Source organism: Mus caroli, chromosome 11, assembly GCF_900094665.2.
Source record: "Mus caroli chromosome 11, CAROLI_EIJ_v1.1, whole genome shotgun sequence".
In the NCBI taxonomy this organism is placed as follows: Eukaryota; Metazoa; Chordata; class Mammalia; order Rodentia; family Muridae; genus Mus; species Mus caroli.
The window spans coordinates 58,778,616-58,794,581 of NC_034580.1; the positions used below are offsets into that span (position 1 = coordinate 58,778,616).

Consider the following 15,966-nt stretch of genomic DNA (forward strand, 5'->3'; position numbering starts at 1 on the left):
GTTGTGAGCCACCATGTGGTTGCTGGGATTTGAACTCTGGACCTTCGGAAGAGCATTCGGGTGCTCTTACCCACTGAGCCATCTCACCAGCCCCACACTTTTTTTTTTAAGGGAATCAATGTAGGTTACTTAAGCCTGTGCTTTCTTTGCAAAAGCCACAGTTCACCTCCCAAGAAAATCATATTTACAATGTCCTGGTACCCACTCAATTACAGGTTCCACAAAATGCTTCATGACAAGTTGTAGTCATTAGCAGTTTCTAATGGGTTTTAGTTCTAGTGATGTCAGTTCTCCAAGGGGGGGGCAATCTCTTGAAGTAACACCCCTCTGTTGTCAGGGCTGTGGTGTGCTTCCTCCACTGAGAGGTACTCTGGATTGTGAGTTGGGCTCCCTAAGAAGGACTAACTTAAAGAAGGAGGCCCAGTTAGAATCAGCCTCCACCAGCTCCAAAGGAGTGTGAGCGGAGATGCAGGAGGGCCCAGCAGCTCAAGTGTCATGTGACACCAAATCCATTGTGCGGGGGCACTAGGTAAAAAATTCCACTCTGACTCTCATTTAGCTGGCCCTCTTTCCACTGGGGGCTGTGGTCTGCCCTGCCTGGAAGGTGGAACAGAGCAGAATGGGAGTTCTGAGGAAAGAGGGAACACATGGGGACATGTGGTCGTCACAAGGTGACAGGATGACCATGGCTACTGCTAAGACCTGAGTGCAACTGCACCCATCTGTCCCACCACCTCTTTGGAACTCACGGCCAATGAATTCTGATGGACTCAGGCACCCTTGGTCTTTTCTTCTATCCCACCCTGTCTCCATCACTCCCACCCTGGCAATTCTTTCTGTGACCTGTTATTTCTGCTCCTGCTGGGAAAGGCCCTGAAAACATACTGGTCAGACCATTGCAAGAGCGCGGTGGTGACTCACAGCAGCTGCTAGAGGTGACCTCTAGCCTGTGTCTTGTGTGACCCTGAACTAACTACTCACCTGTCTGGGAATCCTAGTTTTACTCCAGGGCAGATCTCCAGCAGTGACAAACACTGGGATTAACACCCTCTTTGCTGGTTAAGGGAGATTTCCACTAGGCTCCTCTAGGTTTGCATCATCCCTCCCTGCCCCCAGGTGTGAGTCAGGTGGCCGGCAGCTAATGAAAAGGACAGCTCCATACCCCAGCCCCACTTCTACTCCCTCTGTTCCTTCCCGCTCACAGCAGGCCTCTCTCCTTCGCAGTCCTTTTCTGCTTCTACCCCTTTCCTAGGTCCCCATTCTCGTTCCCCACAATAAATCCTCTTTATACTAAGTCCTTCGCATGGTGTGGTTCTGCCAGGTACTCTTATTCTCCCCTTGCCCCCTGCCCCCGCCCCCGCTGCATTATATCACATTATATTTCAGAACACTCCTCCTCTGGGTTCAGGGAAACAGGCTGCCCTTGTTCTCACAGATACACTCTGCATATTTCTGCCTTTACCCACTTCCCTTCCCAATCTCTTTTATTGGTTTAGTATTTATTTTTATTTATGTGTGTGAATGTTTGCCTACAAGGCATGTACACGATGTGTGTATGGGCCTTGTGCTTTAAGAGGCCAGAGGGTCATACCCCCTGGGAATGGCGATGGATGTGAACTACCATTTGGAACTGAACTGGGGTCTTCAGCACTGAGTCATCTTTCCAGCTCTGCCCTTCACCTCTCTGTTGTCAGTCCCAAGCCATGCACACCCCTCCCCATCACCCCATTTTTTGTTAAATTTCACTGTCTTCCTACTCCACACACCCTACTTCCCCAGGAGATCCTGCTGTGAGCACCATCACTAAAGAGAAGCTCTACGGTGGATTCCAAGAAGTGCATGCTGAAAGCAGCCTCATATGGCTGTCTCCTGAGAGGCCCTATCAGAGCCTTACAAATACAGAGACCAACCATTGGGTTGAGCGTGGGGTCCACAATAGAGGAGTTAGAGAAAGGACCAAAGGAGTTGAAGGGGATTGCAACCCCACAGGAAGAACAACAATATCAACCAACCAGTCCCCCAAGAGCTCCCAGGGATTAAACCACCAACAAAGGAGTACACAGGGCTCCAGCTGCATGCCTTGCAGAGGATGGCCTTGTCAGGCATCAATGGGAGGAGAGGTCCTTGGTCCTTGGTTGATAGATGCCCCAGTGTAGGGGAACTGAAGGTGTGGAGGTGGGAGTGGGTGGAGGAACACCCTCATAGAAGCAGGGGGAGGGAGGATGGTGGTGGTGGGTGTTCCGGGAGGAAGGAGAAACAGGAAAGGAGATGACATTTGAAATGTAAATAAAGAAAATATCCCATTTAAAAAACAATAAAGAGAAGCTCTAGCTGGAGTGTGGTTCTGAGCTGGATGTGCACCTTTGCCACTTCCCCCTTGGCCTTTCTCCTCACTTCATTCCTGACACAGTTCTCTCAGGTGGTCACAGCATGGCTGACCTGGAGCCAGATGACTTGGTAGCACAGCATGCAATGGAAACCTCCAGATGAAGGATTAGGAAGCTGCATGGCGCTATCTCCCCATGCCCAGAAGAGAGACTAGCTAAAGCCAGTGTAAACATTCCAACTCTTGTTCTTCCAAGAGGGGAGCTCCCAGGTTATAAGAACAGGTCTTCCCATACACGGGGTTCCAAAGGCTACTTTTATTTTGGGTGGGAAAAAATGTAGTTCATAAACATATTTATTTTTCCTGAATTGGCCCTTGTGTTTAAAAAAAAAAAAAAAAAAAAGGAAGAAGAAGAGGGTTGTTCCCGTCGCCAAGGGCCAGGGAAGCAGTTGGGACCAGGGCGTTAGTGCTATGAAAAGCCCTTTCAGAAAAGCACACATGAATTTAATTTATTGAGATAGGCAATTTGGGTGGAAGTTTAGTTTTTGACCTGTGTTGGAAACACAAAAAACCATGAGGCTTGATTTTGGCATTTAAATCAATATGCTTAGGGGCATGAATGAAAACCAAATAGGCTGATGGGGTGTGCAAACAAGAATGAAGATACTACCCAGCATGCTATGCGAAGCTCAGCACCAGGAGAGCGCACCCCAAATGGAAAACTTCATAGCATCAACAGGCTAATTTTCCTGTTGTATTCCATTTTTGCCAAGATTCTTATTGTAAAGGTAATATACATTTCAAGTCACAAAATTTGCAACTATAAAAATAAAACATAAAAAATTCTGAATTATTCAGAGACGGATATGGTGTACGTCTCTCTGGCCTTTTCCTGTGCTATAGTTACTTTAAAAGTAAATACACGTCCATAATCTACATTAACACTGTAGACAGGGCACTGAAAATCAGACCAAACCAACCCAAAACTTGCTAACAGGATAGATGCAAAACACTATCATGTCTCTAAACAACCACAGCATCCCCTCCCCATAAAACAAACAAACAAACAACAATCATTCACATCAACAAAGTAAATTTGAGAGATTATAGTATCTCTTAATTTTTCTGGTGAGACTCAACACAAGTAAAGTAACTTGGCAGGTGGGCCTAGGCTTGGGATTACAGACTGGTTCATGAATTGAATCCAGAGTTTTCCAACTGGCCTTGGGACACACTGATGAAACACCCCTGCAGATCCACTCTCTCATTTCCTGGGTCAGCATTGCTGGGATTAAAGGCCTGTATTGCCATATCTGACTGGACGTGAACATTTAATCTGAGACTCAGTGACAGATGAAGGGCAAAGTGGCAGAGAAGGACCTGTGTGACAGCTAAGTGGGTAAGGGCTGTCTCAAAGTCTCTTGACCTGACTTTAACCCCAGCTCTCTTGAAAGAAACAACTCTTGAAAATTGTTCTCTGATTTCACACGCACCACCATTCACTCACACGTGCAAGCATGCAAGTGTGCATCCACCACTACATATATAAATGTAATCTAGAAATTAAAAATCAACTATCCAATGTGATATTCAGTGCTAAAGGAAGCAGTGATCTCTGAAAATGTGGAGGAAGAAGCAGGCAAGGACAGTGCTTCCAGGAAGAGAGAATACAGCAAATAGAGACTGGGCTATGTTTTAAAGTCCAGTTTACCTGGGCAGTGACAATACCAGGGCGCTATTAAAGCTGTAGAAGTTTGGCATTTTTAGCTGTGTGTGGTGATAGGGACCAGCAAGGGCCACAGGCAGTGAGCTGAATGCAGTGTCACTGAGTGGGAACCCGGACCAAAACTTGACAGTTTCAATAGATACCTATTTTTCATTTGGAAAGAGTGTCCCTTTCTCGTCTTGTTAAACAGAACTCGACTCTGCTTACAAATCGAGAGTAAAGTCTCACAGTCTGAAGGCAGCAACCCTTGTGACTTCAGGCCAGCCACTCTGCACACCTTCCCCATCACACTACTGAGTGACTGCTCAGCAAGGCCATCTACACCTCCACCTTGAAGGTTCTGCAAGTGCCTCCAACATGAAGACAGAGCTGACACAGGATGTGGAACCACTCTCTTTCTGTTACTCAGTTCTGCATTAAAAACTCTCCTTTGTACCTCCCTACTATGGTTTTGCTCTTCATATCCTTTAATTCTACAGCTGTTCATATCCATGTGAGCACTGTATCTGGCTGCCAGCAGGCTCTGCAGGATTCCTTGGGGTTCCTTGTGCCTAGAGCCAGGGGACAGGATTCTGCATCCACCCACCCCACAGTAGTTCTGGGTGTGGCCGCAGCTGCATTACCTGGGAACCAGGTAGGACCCCAAACAGGCTTGCTACAGGTCACAAACTATGTCATCCCACTGCCAACACAATGTTGGCACTTACATGGTAAAAGTATACTTTCTGGGCCTACAGGAGCCACTCGCACACTGTGGCTGGCCAGGCCAGGTCACCCACGTAAAGTGCCTATCAATCAATGTGTGCCTTCTGACCTGTTCCAGCGGAAAGAACATGGGGTTATGACCTAGCGGCAGCAGTTGCTGGCAGAGAAACAGTGTGCCCCTTGACTTCCCTGACTCCCCTTAGAGGGACTGACTTAGTCATCCAGCCTCAAGTGTGTGCACCATTAAAAGTATAACTCTGGGGCTGGAGAGCCCTGAGCTTCATTTACTGCTTCCGCTCTAGTGCCTGCTGAATATCCTATAACAGAACTATTTTACAGTCTTTTAATTTTATTATTATTATTTGCTTTCCTGACTAACCACACTGGCCTGGATGCAGGCACTGTGAGTCTAGTTCAGGCCCTGGTATTTAACCTCTTATGGTCCTTGTTTCCTCAACAGAAAGATGTGGTGTGTATGTTAGGGCTATTTCACTGTTGTTATTGGAGCTTAGCTCAACTCAGGTCAAAAGCTCCAATAGCAAGAGCACAGGGCAGGAGTAGGTCTGCTGTGCCCAGCTCTGCTGCCTGTGCAGAGTTCTCAGGTACATGGGGAACACTTCACGGGCCCTCTTACGGAACACAGTGCACTCGCTAACCGTACAGGGCCTTCACTTGTTTGTTCACTCATTCATCCGTACCTCTCACTGCCTGGACCGTCAATCACTGCGCTGCTTGGCAACAGAGCAGACAGAAAAATAGGGACGTTTTATTTAGAAAGGAAGAGAGACATTAAACACACAGACACAGACAAAAGTCCCATGGGCTATCACTGTAAGATCAGCTGCATGAGAGAACACATGCAATGAGAAAGCTGTATTTAAACATGGAGGAGCCTTTAAGCAGAGCTGGATATAGGTAGGAACTTTTAAAATTGCAGAGTTATTCTATCCCTGGTTTATGTTGAAGCGTACTTAAGAATTTATATGTGTGTATGTATGTATGTATGCATGCATGTATGTATGCATGCATGTATGTATTTGTAGTAACAATTCGTATAAAAATTTAATTTTGTTCTATCAAATAAAACATGAACTAGCAATAGATAAAACCTGACTGATCTTTAAAAACTGTTGGTGTTTCTAGCCCTCTACCACAGCAGCTGTGACAGTGTCCACCCAGTAGGATCAGAGACAAAAGGGACTCTGAATGGTTCTGGCTGGAATGCATTTGTACGGGAAATATTAGCAATGAATATAAAGTGGGTATGAGAATAAGTGTCCAAATGTCTGCAGAAATATAGTCACTCACTGCAAGTGGTTTGAGAGTGTTGCATGTACAGCAGGGTGGGTGCATGCGAGGCTTGAGAGTGCGTCTTCACACTCATCCACTCATGCAAAGAGGTTCCCCGCCATGATGAGGGCTAGTGATTTACTTCAAAATTCACGCGCAAACTCAATTACATTTTAAATTACGACTCTCTCTACTGCCTTTCCTGCCCAAGGCTACCACAGAAGAGGAACTGACAGACCAGGAGTGGGGGTTGATCCATACATGTCCCTTACAATGGGACATCGCTTTGTTTGTTCAATAATAGTCTTGACATAGATATACTAAAGGAGAATTTTCTAGAGATATTGGAAACAAGGAGAAAAGCAAGCTTTAATTTGTCTATTCATTGTACTTAATAAATGTAATTTAAATTACTTGCCTTTTAAATAACTTCCTGGGGAAATTGGGCCATTCTGTGTAAGCAGTGTGTTGGGGGTCCAGGAAGCACTGCATTAAATCAAGCTTTGTATTATGACCGGCTCCACAGGTAATTTTGGCCTATACAAAAATTAATCTCATACTTCTTGCCCATTCTTCCTGAATAAATGACCTTTAAATCACAAAATAAAATCTCCTTTCTTCAAAAACAAAAGAAAAATTTAAACCTTCATCAAATCAAGCCAATTTAATTTTAATTTCCTGTATAAATCCCGCACTTGAGCTTTGAAATGAGTTTTTGGGGAATGTCTTTACAGATAACTGTTCTGAAAAGGTCTCCATAGACTCTTATTAGGTAGTCTGTGTAAGTCTCAAGCTATGATATGACAAAGACGCAGGACACTGGCATCATCTCACAACTTAAGGACAATGAAGGCATAAAACCAATTTTAAAAGACTAAATTTTACACCATATTTAAGAGGAATGCAAGAAATGAAACAAATAGCAAATGTTTTTATTTATTATTGATTATACTAAGGACAATAAAGATAGTGTTATATGAAAAATCTTTTTTGAAAGAAGAAAACAGTACATCTGCTTGTACTAAAGGAGTTTTTTTTTTAAAAAGCAACCAGAAGACTCTTACAAATGCAGGAGGAAGATACGAGGGATCCGCTGTTTAAATCAGACTGTACGAGAGAAGTCAGTGAGCCCTGCCTGCTTTAGGCTGAGCTCAATGGAGAGCTGGTGAAGATGCTCTGTTCCGAGTGAATGTGTGGTCCCACATGGCCGTGCCTTCCCTGTTATGGATCAGAGACGTGGCAAGGCCGTGGCTGGTCCAAGGATGACTGTGTACTCATGATGACCAGTGTGCGCTCAAACTACCAGGCACAGCTTCCTCTTCCATGACTGCAGCCTAAGACTGCGCCCCACAGACCTCACTAAGCCTCTCCTGTGCGGGGATGCATGAGTGTCACCCACTAGACCCCAGCTTGCCTCTCTCTCTCTGTCTCTATCTGTTCTTCACTCCCTTGTCACCCCAGCCGGGTTTCCAGGACCAGGTCTGTAGGGTATGGCAGATTTCTGAGCTAACCTCAGTCAGGAAGAAGCAGTCAACGAGCCTCCAAGGGTGCCATAGTAACTCACTTAAATTACACAGAAAAGATGTTTGTAGAAAGACTGTGTGTGTGTCTGGGGTGATTCCAATGTTGTCTTAGTTACTGTTCTATTGCTGTGAAGAGATGCCATGGTCAAAACAACTTATAAACGGAAGCATTTCCTGGGGCTTGTTTATAGTTGCTGAGGCTGAGTCCTTGACCATCATGGCAGGAAGTGTGGCAGCAGGCAGGCGGGCATGGCTCGGGAGCAGTAGCTGGGAACTTATATCTGAGCCACCATCACAAGACAGGAAGTGAGACTGGGACTGATGCATGGGCTTTTGAAACCTCAAAGCCCACCCCCATTTGCACACCCCCTTCAAGAAGGCCACACCTCCTAATCTGTGGTAAATAGTCCACCAACCGGGAACAAAACATTCAAATCTCTGAGCGTTATGGGGGGGGGGGGCACTGTTATTCAAACCACCATAGATGCTTTGATCCATCTATGAAAATCTGTCCATCCCCCGTCCCCCAGCATAGGTACAATCTCTGAATCTTCTTAAGCATCTGGGCAGGGCTGTCCACTGAAACACCTATTCTTCTCACCTAACAGCCTGTACCTACTGCACAGGAGACCCTCACTTTTCTCTTTTCTACTTTGTAACTCTCGCTTTAGCTTTTAAATACAGGACTTTATTCACTTATGCAAAATACAGCTAATGGATTTTGGGAGTCTTTGCAAGGTGTTAGTAGCTTTAATAAACACAACTTAGAAAGTGAAGGCAGGACATCTACCCCCGAGGGTTTGGAGATGACGGGAACTGTGTGTGCTCCAACTGGCATGTGAAGCCCGATCGAGACAGGTCCACTTCCCTGCCCCTCTTCCCCAGCAATCTGCACGTTTAGTTTAATCTGGGACAGTGTTTACAAACACAGACACAGCAGGAAGCAGGCTGCCAACGCAGGAGGCCCTTGAGCTCACTTGAAAGAAAAGGAGTGGCCCAGGCTGTGCAGACAAGTGGGGGTGCATCACCTTGGCCTCGCATGGTAGGGTTTGATGTGAGGTTCTATTTTTAAATGCTGGTGGCTAAGGCAAGCACGCACAGCAGGCCCATACAGTCTGGACTTGCTCTGTGGTCTCCACTGTTTGTTTTCTTGGGTCTAGGTAGGAGAGCAAGTGCCTGCTAACTTTATGAATGCTGCTCCCTGTACTTCTCATAGATAGACAAGAGTGGAGGTGTAGGCCAGTGTACAGATGCCTCCCTTACAGCCTGCATGAAGTCCTGGCCCATCCCCAGCACGTTCCGAAGACAAAAGCAACGGCATAACAAGGGCAATGAAAAATTTCCAAGAACATTTCCCCCTCACCTTCATCTTCCAGCAGGACGGGGACCTCCATGTCTGTTTTGGGGCTCTTGTCTTTCTCTTCCTGAACACTTCCACCAGTGAGAGGGGGAACTTCCACGTCTGTTGTGGGGCTCTTGTAGCCCTTTGTGGTCTTTGTGTTTATTGGGTCCACCATCCTGCCTGTACATCTCCCAGGCCATACTTTAGTGTAGTCAGTCTACAGCATTCAACTTGATGTTCTCTGTATCTAAGAACACTGCCCAATGAACTCCTACAGACCATAAAACAGACCACCTCTAAGCCTACACTTGCACTCACCGGTGGGCACAGTATTTGTACAGTCCAGCCTTGAGAAGAGGAACGTCAGCCTACGTGTACCTTGACTACTGTTAAACAACAACAGCCAGAAGCAAACATAGACTAAGTTCCTAAGAAACAACAGCTATCTCTTTAAGTGAGTATTTTTTAGAATATTGGGATATCTTACAGCTATTACGTAGGGACATGGGACCTGAAGAAGCCATCACGCATAGAGTACTTCACAGTCAGTCCTTTTCTCCTGACTACCAGGGAGAGAGACTCCCTGTGTGCTCAGCCTCAGCAATGCCTCAGTATGAGGAGATGTACAAAGACTTTGCTGACTCCTCAACTCCATGGCTCATGGTACTGAACGATCTTATTCTAGAACAATCTTCTCTACATTAACACCTCTGCAAATAAGTTGAGAACAAATTTGTTTTTCCTGCCACTTCAAATCACTGGTTAACATTACAGAAAGAAATTTCTATACTTACCAAATGTTTATGTTCTTATTACATTAGCAGTATACACATACTGAGAGACTAATCATAACAAGCCTTTGAAGCTGTGCAGGCCTGTGCCTTGTTAGGTCCTCGTCCACTAGACCAGCAGGACTGGGTGGTGACTAACACAGCTCCCCTGTAGCCTACACAATGTTTACATTTGCTTAAGTGCTTACTGGTAAAACCTTCAGTAAATTTGAAAAATGTCTTCTGTAAGTCCCTGTAATACTTAAGCTAAACCCTGCTCTTTAAGTTAGTAATGCCAACTAAACAATCCATTCATTTCGTTCTAAAACTCAGTCTTTATCATTCATTTTAAAGACAGGTATGGCTGACCCGATTAGAAGGGTTTCCATTTATCCTCCCCAAATAACCTCCTGCTCAGCTCTTATCAGGCAATCTCTCCTGCTTACAGCCCACATAAGCTTACGCATTATGGATTACCCTCATCTGATCCATTAACTTGGAAAAACTAATGTTGACATCTATTATTTCTCTGTCAGCATCACCAAGCTGGAAAATGGAAAATTCAAGGGAGATGTAATCAAAATACAAATGCCTTCCAAAATATGACAGGAAGGAAGGTTAGGCTCAGCAGCCCTGGTCAGGAGGCGAGCAGTGTCCACGCTGTCCTTTTCTGTATCTTCTACTTCTCAGAGGCCTTTGTTCATGCCAATTTATTAAATTCACTTAACTTTGGGGCTGCCCAGCCCTGTATGCGAAGCTTTTGCCCATCTAATTTTCCTGTCCATTTTATAAAACGTTCACCATGACACAAACAAAATGCACAGTGCTGTTATCACCACAGGTAATCAATACATTTTTGATGAGTTGAATTAAAAGTGAGAATTCTAACACATTTAAAAGAAATAATAATATTAAGAATATGAATTTAATTGGACATACCAACGACAGGGGTATTACTGAACTACCTCCATATGAGGTACATTGGGAATTCAAACTGGAAAACCTCAAGGTGATGCAGACAGTAGATTATAGGTGCCTATATCTCTCTGCACTCTCAGAAAACAAGGAAAACAGAGAGCTTCAACTCTGACAGAACAATGAAACAATGCTGAGGAAGACCTATGAGATGGGGAGGAGAGGAGAGGGAAGGGGATAGGGGGAGACAGGTCTCTGTAGCTGAAGCAAAACAAATGCAGTTATTACAATGTTTAAGAATCCTCTTTGGGGTTGAGTATAAAGAATAGAGCTCAGACAGGATTTCATGTAAGTCTGTGTTGAGGCAGGGGAGGTGGACTATAGCTTGAAAGTCATCCTGTGGTCCCAGGGTTGGAGATGAACATCAGCTCAAGTCAGGCACAAGCTGCCTAGGCACAGCAGCCTCTGTCTCCTGCCATCTCTAATGTTTAACTGCCAAGTTTGTTTATCTTTTGCCTCAGGGATCCAGGTCAGGGGTGAGCTACCAGCTCACACTTGGGCTGTGGAGTTTTTTCTCAAAGCTTTGGATTTGAGAGAACTAAACTGAAGCCGGAGGGCTAAGGCTGAGATGGTCACTTTGGGGATGCGTGAATCTAAGTGAGAGAGGGATGCAGAAGGTTAGCATTAGAGAGCACAGTGCAGTGCTATGCAGAGAGAGCTGAGCTGGCCAGGAGGCTGGAGGTCAGCTGCAAGCAGCAAGTACTAAGGGGGGGGGGTGCTCTCTCCAAAGAGGACAAACAGAAGAGCCACTGTACACAGCATGCAGGTGTCTATCTAGAAGACACCCTGTTTAAGTGTTAAACCAGAGAAGAGACCAGGGGTGGCATGGCTGGAAAGTCCTGGGAGAAGCCTCTGGGTGAGTCTGGTGGAATGACCTGCTCTCAGCAGGGCTGGGCAGAGCCTGGAGAACCAGTTAGTGCTCCCAACAACTCCTCAAGAGCAACTGCTTGTTCTTATCCTTATAGTACACAACTGCTTGTTCTTATCCTTAAAGTAACTAAAGTAAAGATTGGGGAAAATATTCTGGGACTCTTCATGTCAAACCATTCCTCCAGGCATCTTTGGACTACTAAATCCATTTTATCCTATTAGGAATAATGTGCAGGGAGATGGGAACCTCACCACGTGGAAAGTTCAACAACACTGGACAGTTGTGTAACATAAGATGTAGGAAGAAAAGATCTAGTGAGAATATGCAAACAGCAGGATACCAGAGCCCCAGAAACCTCAGAAGCAAACCATCTCTTAACTTTGTACATAACAAACCCCTATTGGCAATAGGAGTGGTCAGTCTGAAGCCAGGGATCACATGTTCCCAGGAGAACAGCTGCGGTGCTCTGACTCCAATAGGGCTATGCTCCTGCAGATGACAGCAGGGTTAAGACAGCTCCATTACCAAGCCCCTGGAGCACTTCTCTGCAGACTTCCTTCTAGGCAGATACAAGAGCTCTTTAGCCAAGAGCTCTGTGGCTCCAGGAGGTCTCCCGTGCATCTGGGTCCTTCCTGAGTGATATGCTCACTGTCATATGGTGGCTCCCATGCCACTGAAGAGCCTGATTAATCATCCTGCCACAAAGGACCCAGAGTTGAAGGAAAAGCAGAAAGCCACAGGGTCAAGTGTTTCCGCAGGAAAGACACTGGTAACCAGCAGTAAAGATGTTTCCATTAACTACCTGTGCTGTTGTAAGGCGGTCCAGGATACACACTCAAGTGACAAAGAACCATGGCTGTATGTTTTAGGATGAGTCCGGGCACCCATCTTAACATATGGACACTGTTTCTTTCACTAGTGCAGGAAATGGAAGCAGTGTTTTTCAAATGGGGTAAGATTAAAAATTGCTTTTTGTTTTTTGTTTTTAATTGTAAGTGACAACAGCACAACAAAGGAAGTGGCTTTTCTGGTGCCAGGAAACACAGGATCAGGCATATGCTGAGTACAGACTGCCAACTGAGCTACAGCTGTGACTGATATTTTTGTGTTTCATAAATACTTTGTGTTTTATAATACAGTCAATACGTAGTCCGGCCTGCCTTCAAGTTTGTGATCCCCCCCCCTCTTAGCCTCATAACTACCAGGATCATCAATATGGACCACCATGGACGGCAACTGGTATTGTATACAGGCTATTGGCAGGTAATTAAAACTGGGGGGACTGTCCTCTGTACTTGTCTTGGGAAGGTGAGAAAAAGAATATAATTTTGTAAGTTTGTTCTCATTAGATTTTATTTTAGCTCTATTTCACTTTTCAACTCTAGTAAAAATAAAGAAAATTTCTATGTTTAAAATATAAAGAGTATATTTTCATTATTTAAAAAAAGCGAATTAACTTACTATTCCTTAGTTATCAATTACAGCCACCATCATCTCCTGCCCCCGTGTAAACAAACTGTACAGAAGGCAGCGATTATAAGGACCAGCGAGCAGCCTGGGCTGCTAAGGCTGTCTCAGGCTGGATACCCTTTAATCTTGAAACATGTGGAGCCGAGCCCTAAATGTATTCAGTTTATGTAGGTCAGCCCTAAGGGGAAACATATTAGACTCTACATTACCCTTCACAGTCCCCTCAAGTCATCCATAAAGGACATGTGGGATTATGTCCACACACGTCTAGGGAACAGTGGCTGTGCTCGCTCAAGTTGGAGAATGGCCTAGTGAGATTGCAAAGCCGCAGTGGCTCAGCACTGAAGGCCAGCAGGAGGTCTGCGGTAGGAAGGGCGCCTGTCTACTCCCTCCTGCCTTCAGGTAGGTCCAGCTCCAAGGGCTAAAGAATTGTTCATTTGGTTGGTGGTGGTCAAAGGACTGGGCTCCACACTAGATCCACTAGTTCTCAATGACTGATTACATTCTAACCTTTCTTGGCTCCTCTGCCTTAGGAATTACCTGAAAGTGGAGGACTTGACAAAAGTAGATGCAGGGCCATGTCAGAGAGAAACAACTGTTCCTTAGTGAACAAGGGTTGTAGAAGGAGAAAAAAGAAGCAGACAGAGTCATGGGGGTGAGGCAGGGAGGTGGGATGGGCATCGTCCATCTGAGGAGGATAGGCAGTCCACACAGCAGGCAGAGGCTTGGAAAGCAGCTGCCAGCCATCCTAGCATCAGCCTGGTTAGAGACACAGGGGGACTTCAGGGACTTCAACACTAAAAACTCAGCCCCCCCCCTTCCTGCTCCTAGCTGTCATTGAGGTCATCTTCTGGGACTTGTAACATGTCTCCATTTTTTCCCCTCTAGTGATCTTCACCTCCTGAGGGACCGTTTTAGCTGAAACTTGGCCCCAGTGTCGCACATGTGACTGCCTCTGGCTTCCCAGGTGAATCTAAGTCGGTTCTTGGAATGGTTTATGCTAACTGCATCTCAGAGCATTCTCTTCCTTGTTCCTTGGCATGCGCCATCTTCTTTACCCTGTCCATTGTGTGCAGAGCCATCTTTGCTGAGCACTCGGCACGTCTGTCTGAAGGTGCACTCTTCTTAGTCCCTTTGAAAGCATTTAAAATTCCATTTACTTCTATCCTTGTCATTTATTATTTATTATATGTGTTTGTGTACACGCCACAGCATGCTTGTGGAGGTCAGAGGTGAACTTGTGGCAATCAGTTCTCTCTTTCTAACAAGTGGGCCTAGGGGACTGAGCTGAAGTCATTATGCTTGGTAGCAAGCTCCTTTACCTGCTTTGCCATCCCGTGTGCCTGCCCTCCTCTAATCTTAAAGCTTGTGTACGCATCCTTCACTCCTGACCTCAGTGCCTTGGCAGTCTACGTCATGTGTGCTTGCTTTAACAGAAGTGTTAGGAAATCAAAAATGTCCTGACTTTTGTATTTGTGTGGTCTGGGAGACATTTCTGTTCTCTATTGTCTGCCCATCTGTTTGTCGATCTGTTCATCATCGCTGTGCTGGCTAGTTTTAATATACTTCACAGAAGCTAGAGTCATTTGTGAAGAGAAGCTCTTAGTTGGGAAAATACCCCCATAGACTGGCCTGTTGAGCAAGTCTGTGGAGGGCTGTCCTGGTTAATGACTGGTGCAGGAGGGCCCAGCAATTCCTGCCCTGACTTGCTCCAGAGAGAGTGTGACCTGGAGGTGTAGGATGAAATCAACTCTTTTCTCCCAAAGTTGCTTTAGGTCACGGTGTTTTATCACAACCATGGAAACCCTAGTGAAGACAACTGCACTCTGCCATGTGAGATTTGCTTTGTGTTTGTCTGCTATGGACACTGGTACATCACATGACTTTTATGAGACCTTGGTCTCAGAGCTCACAATGCAATAATACGGAGAAGGAGAGGGAGGCAGGAGTAGACAGCACTGGGCAGGGCTATGACAGTACCAAGTACAGAGCAGGACGCAGTAACAGCAGCACAACAAAGCCTACGGGCTCCCTGGCCATCACGGGCACAGTTGGCTGCCTGGCAGACAGGAGAAGCATGGTGTGAGGTGAGGGCAGATGAGAACAAGAGAGCAGACGCCTCAGGGAGAGGCTGCAAGAGCTGCAGGGAAGTGTACTGAGGAAAGGCCTTGGCGGCACTGGAAGGAATCAAAACAAAACATTCTGTCTTAACTGAATTTTGTAAAAAGGTTTAAGGGAGAACCAATCCGATCACTGAAAGAAGATGCATCTGCCAACTGAGTGGAAGCAAGAGAATGGGAAAATAAAGGCAGAGAAGCTAGCCAGTTGCTGAGCAACCTGCACCTACTTCAAGTGGACACAGATTCTAGGACTGTCCAGAAGGCTAAAAGGCCTGGAGGTACTAAACAACAAAGAGAGGGACAAGGGAAGCCAAAGGCTACCTCCAGGTGTCTGGCTTTAGAAAACAAATGAAGAAATGAAAGGAAAAGGGCAGAGGTGGAGTCATGGCCTGTGAAGCCTGCAGGGCACTCTGCAGAGATCTCCAGAACCCCTGGGCTCAGAACAGTGATCTGCAATAGAAAAATAAACAGGGTAGATGGGGTGAGAGAAGAGGGAGACCCTGTGTTTGTGTCAGATACTCTTTCCTGTATTTACAAATCACTATTTGTATAATCTATGTAGAATCTGGCGCACTGTATAAGGTGCTTAAGAAGTTGGTATCTGGTATCCTGTAAGACACAGAATTGTTACCTTGGTCATCACTGCCCTTCAGTCTATGACAGTGCCTGTCTAGTAAATGCATTAAAACAAACACTCTGTCTCTGTCTCTGTCTCTGTCTCTGTCTCTGTCTCTGTCTCTCTCTCACGCACACACACACACACACACACACACACACACACTTTCTGGGATCTTCCAGAAGAAGAGATATAATATACTGTTATAAAGGGATGAGTGGGAAATTAGGAG

The 15,966-nt window shown here is 45.6% G+C and overlaps 1 protein-coding gene across 1 annotated transcript in view; it reads right to left on the reverse strand.

Annotated features, from left to right (window-relative positions):
- LOC110305849 (protoheme IX farnesyltransferase, mitochondrial) overlaps positions 1–15,966 on the reverse strand; it is a 118,171-nt gene that overhangs the window by 14,395 nt on the left and 87,810 nt on the right. The window lies entirely within an intron of this gene.